Source organism: Panicum hallii, chromosome 9 (assembly GCF_002211085.1).
Source record: "Panicum hallii strain FIL2 chromosome 9, PHallii_v3.1, whole genome shotgun sequence".
In the NCBI taxonomy this organism is placed as follows: domain Eukaryota; kingdom Viridiplantae; phylum Streptophyta; class Magnoliopsida; order Poales; family Poaceae; genus Panicum; species Panicum hallii.
Genome location: NC_038050.1, coordinates 39,179,820 through 39,185,542, shown reverse-complemented (window position 1 = coordinate 39,185,542; position 5,723 = coordinate 39,179,820).

Genomic DNA, 5,723 nt, shown 5'->3' with positions numbered 1-5,723 from the left:
TGATTTGCAGATGACAATTGTCTCAGCAGAAAGCACGATGTGGCGGAGCTTCGTACAGGTAAAGAATAGACAAAGGCATAGTTTCTCAATTTTAGGGTACCTTGTCTCTGCATCTAGCATCCTCCTGCTAAGATAAAAAACAACTCTCTCCTTGCCATCCTGCACTTGTACGATGACCGAAGCAATTGAAGTGTCGCCTACTGATAGATAAACATAGAATGGCTTACCCTGCTGGGGTGGGACTAACACAGGCGGCTTGGATAAATATTCTTTGATTTCTTCGAACGTCTATTGTTGCTCTACCCCCAGCGGAACTCGTCATTGTCTTTAATTTTCACCAACTCCATGAATGGCTCAATTCTTCCTGACAGATTGGAAATGAACCTCCTAACAAAATTTATCTTACCAATGAGTTGTTGGAGTTCCTTCTTTGTAGTAGGTGGCACCATTGTTTTTACAGCTTCCTGACTTTTTAGGCCGATCTCAATTCCCCGTTCATGAACCGGAAAACCCAGGAACTGACCAGCCGATACACCAAAGGCACACTTCTTAGGATTCATTCTAAGCCCGAACTTCCTAGTTCGTTCCAGAATTCGCCGTAGATCTCCTAAATGTCCCTCAGCTGATGCAGATTTCACCACCACGTCATCAATATAAATCTCCACCAGCTTGCCGATCAAATCATGAAACATATAGTTCATGGCTCGTTGATATGTAGCACCAGCATTTTTGAGCCCAAAAGTCATGACCACATATTCGAATAATCCCACTGCACCTGGTACTCTGAATGCAGTCTTGTGAATATCTTCTGAAGCCATAAAAATCTGGTTATAACCAGCGTTGCCATCCATAAAACTCAACATCTTATGACTAGCAGCTGCATTAATCAATGTTTCTGCAACTGGCATCGGATACTCATCTTTTGGTGTGGCTCTGTTAAGATGTCTGAAGTCTACACAGACTCTCCATCGGTCGTCCTTCTTCTGTACAGGCACAATACTAGAAATCCATTCAGCATACCTGCATGGCCTGATGAAGCCTGCTGTTATCATCTTCTCGACTTCTTGCTTGACTTCTTCTGGGACTTCGGCCTTCATTTGTCGTGCTCGTTGCTGGAACGGCCGAAATCCTGGCTTAAGAGGGAGTCGATGTTCAACAATACTTCTATCCAACCCGGGCATCTCTGTGTAATCCCTGGCAAAACAATCCATATATTCTCTCAGTAGTATTATCATTGCCTCTCGCAACTCCGGATTTAACTTCTTGCTGATAAATATTGGCCGTGGCTTATCCCCAAGACCAATATCGACTTCTTCTAGCTCGTCAGCAGATGTAAACTCGTATCCTAGCTTCCCTTCATCCATCAAGTCGATACTTACAATCACATGGCCGGCTGCTCGAGCAGGCCTCTTTGCGATCATTATAACAATGTAGCATGGATAACAAAAATAACTCGATTCTATTTTTTGGGGGCCGATCGCAGGGATCGGCCTTTCCGGTTACTTTCCAATCTACTCCGTAAGGCCAGTGGATAAGACCAGCCTCACCCTATTTTTTGTAGCTTCCACGCGGTCGCAGCCCTCCAAGCTAATCCCTGAGATCGGTTCCTAGTCCTCTGCGTCCCAGACACTCATGGCAGCATGTGAAACTTCAACAGAGTCATCCGCGTGGACCACTTCTACTTCATCTCCATCCCATTGAATCAGACATTGGTGCATTGTGGAAGGGATATAGCAATTGGCATGGATCCAATCTCTTCCAAGCAGAACGGTGTATGAGCCTTTGCTGTTGACCACAAAAAACGACGTAGGGACGGTTTTACCTCCTACCGTCAGATCCAAGCTGAGGACTCCTTGCGCCTCTGAAGTTTGTCCGTTGAAGTCACTTAGCGTGATATTGGTTTTGATCAAGTCCCCAACAGAATGCCCCAACTTGCGCAGCACTGAATACGGCATTATATTAACCGTTGCTCCTGTGTCGACTAGCATCCTGCTGACAGGCTGGCCGTTTATGTACCCCTTGAGATATAATGCCTTCAGGTGCCAGTAATTCTTTTCTCGGGGCTTCTCGAAAATGACTGGCCGTGGCCACAAATCAAGTTGAGCCACTGGCACTTCCTCATGTCTTGGTGCATGAAACTCTGCAGGAAGAACGAACACCATGTGTGCATCAGCCTATGTCTTCACATCGGCTTTCGACTTCTTGGGTCGCCATACCTTCTTGGAAGAACTCTCTGCTTTTCGAGGGTTGTGGACCTTTTCCGCCAAATCTGGCCGCGCCTTCCTTAATGTTTCCAAGTATTGGGCCTCGGCTTCCTCCAGGCTGTGCAGCCGCTGTACCCTCCGCTTCTAGGATCGGTTAAGCCCATCAGGACACCAGCGTGGTCGGTGATACTTGTCCTCCTCACCTTCTGATTTTCCCGCTGTATGTGTCGACTTGTTTTGTTCATGGCGGGGTTGCCCTGGTCCCAAACGCTGAAAAACCGAGGCGCTTCTTGTATCTTGCTTCTGAGAATTACATTCTGGACAATCCTCAAGGGTAGGTAGTCTTTTCATACCGGAATCCCAGCAATATTTGAAGAACGGGCAATGCCAATGGTCTCGTGTATCCTCTCGCTTCCTGAGGCGTTTCCCAGTGCGTCGCTCGTACTCTTCTTCTTCAGTCTCGCATTGGAGATGCTGTTGATACTGATACTGGTATTTTCTCAGAAGATGAGGCAAAACCGGCCGTTGATTCCTGACATGCCTGACCTGTTCTTCGGTGATATAGCCTCTTTCTTCTTTTTGGGGCCGATCGCGGGAATCGGCCTCTTGCTTCATATGTTGACATGATGCATGCCCTGCCATGTTGATACCGAACGTGAAATCCAGCTGACGACGCGTTGATCGGTCGTACCCTTCCACCATATTTACGTTTGGGAACGGTTGAGTATCGACCTTCATGGCGTACTGTCCCAAAATTAATCGGCCCTGTTCAATGGCCGATTGTATCTGTCGCCGGAGTTCCTTGCAGTCATTGGTACCGTGAGTGAAAGAGTTGTGCCACTTGCAGTATGATCTCCCCTGGAGCTCCTGAGCTGTTGGGATCTTGAAACCTTCAGGGAACTTCAGCTGCTTTTCCTTCAAGAGTAAGTCGAATATCTGCTCGACTTTACTTACATCAAAATCAAAGCCTTTTAGAGGGCCCTGTTGTTTCACCCACTTGCAGGGCACAGGCTTTGCCTCCCGTGCCCACTCCACAACTGCAATCTCCGGGTCATCCTCAGAGTCTTCAGAATCTTCAGTGTCAACCATTACTACTTGACGTTTGAACTTGTCTTGGTACAATTCTAGGTGATGTTGCTCATATATTGTCATTTTCTGCACCAGATGAGCCAAAGAGTTGAACTCCAGCTAGAAAACTAGATCTTTGATCGGTTTTACCAATCCCAAAGTTGCTAATTCAACCGCTTCCTTCTCTGAAATTCGAATCAAGTAGCATCGATTCTTGACTTCCCTGAAACGCTGGATGTATTCCGCCACTGTTTCTCCTCGCTTCTGGCGGACCTGTGCCAAATTAGCAATCCCAGCTTCTGCAGCTTTTGAATGATATTGTGCATGGAATTGTTCTTCTAGCTGCTTCCAGGTGCGGATAGAATCAAGGCCCAATGACGTGTACCATCCAAAAGCCGGCCCTGTGAGAGACTGTGAGAAGAACCTTACTCGCAATGGATCCGACACCGAAATCATCCCCAACTGCGCTAGATATCGGCTTACGTGTTCTATGGAGCTAGATCCTTCTGCTCTGCTGAATTTGGTGAACTCAGGTAGCCGATACTTGGGCGGCAGAGGAATCAAGTCCTAGTCACTTGGATACGGCTTGGTGTAGCCGATCGCTCACCTTCTTGGGAGAATGCCAAATTGGTCCCTCAAAATGGCACTAATTTGATCCACTGTATGAACTCCTGGGGCCGAGTGTGTACCTTCATGACTCGGCCTTGTTGCGTAGGTAGCCAGCCATGCCTGTTTGTCGGCATCGACTGCAGATGTTCCTCCAATTGCTCTATGCGTGGGTTGCGCCGGGTTACCACCATCTGGTATATACGCGGAAACATACCCATGCGGAACCTCCTTGGGGGGTTCGCTGAAGAATTGGTGATTAGCAGGGTCACCTCCCACCTTGTATATAACATAAGATGGAGAATTATGTTGCTCAGGGGCTGCGAATGCATACGGCACTGGTGGTCTGGATTGAGAAGGCAACTCCCCTTTATGACTCCCTAAAGCAGGTCCTGTTGGAGAGTACTGGTGTTTCATAATTTCTTGCACCACGCGCACCACGACGCGCTCGAGGGTGTTCACCAAACTCTTAGAATGCCGATGTAACGAGTGAGCCACCATGTAATTGACCTCCTGATGGAGAGCTCGCGTACGTTCTTCTGTAGGGGTAGACAGATCCACTTCGTCGAGTGCCCCTTCAGATAAAAACCCCTTCCACCTGATGCCGTGGTGAGGGTTCTCTCAAACGAGCCGAGGAGATCGGCCTCAAAAGCAGCCTTTATTTCATCATACCTCTACTTATGCTCGCCAGACAACTCTTCATAAGTAATCGGGTTCTCGTTCAGCATCTTGAGAATGGAAGTCGATGAAGCCAAAGAAGATGATGCAGCCGATTGTAGTCGACGTAGTCGAAGTAGTCACTAGAGTAGTCGATGTAGCCGGCGCAGTAGTCGATGTAATCGGTGAAGTCGATGAAGTAGTCGATGTGGTCCCACCGAGCGTGCCAGAATGTGTTGTCGGTCAAAACCCACCGGCGAGCAGCGACAGGCAACACGAGGAGCCGGGAGGCTTCCGGGACTGCTGGTGGGTCCCGGTCCCTCGGTCAACGGCCCAGAAGTCCGGCACACGCCCTGGCTTGGTGAAGTGCTAGGCGTGCCACCTGACCTACACCTGATCAGGAAGGTGTAGGAACCGTTCGTCAGCTATTTTCCTGCGTACACAGCAAAATTAAACATTAGTCCGAGCCGTGATCGGCTCTGTCAACGACCCCCAGATCAGCCAAAGAAGCCAACGGAGTCATTGTACTAGATCGGGACCTTCGGGTACCTTTCAGAATCGGCTGAAAGAAGCCGATTGCTACATTTAATAGATCGGATCTACTAAACATATGAACGCTTTTTATGAATCCGATAGGGGAATAAAAGCATGTTCTATAATTGCCAAGCTAATCCAATCTGCGATGGTAAAACTTTCACCGTATGACCGGAACATCCTACGCGTGGTTAAGCCTAACGAACATGAAAGATAACAATATGCTAACCCGAAGAGAGGCCTAAAAACCAACTTAACAAGTCGATTCCCGGAACAATCCCTCGTCAGGTTACCATAAAGCACCAAACATGCAGCCGGAACATTCAACCCATTTGAAGGGCCTAATCATACGGATGTTAAACCAATCCCTTGTAATACAAAGAACTACCATAACAGATTAGATCTACTAAGCGATAACAGAACAAGGCGCTGCCCTTGCACCCGAGATCACGTACAAGAGCAGCTAAACGATTACGAACAGCAAGCAAAACATGGATTTACTATTCGAAACCAATGCAGCATCATAATCGTCTAAGATAACTAGTGTTGCTCGCCATCAAAAACGCTTCAGTACGAGAAACACAATGATAAACGGATAAAAGCAACGCTGCTCCGACCATGTGGAACATGATCGGAGCAGCATGACGATTACCT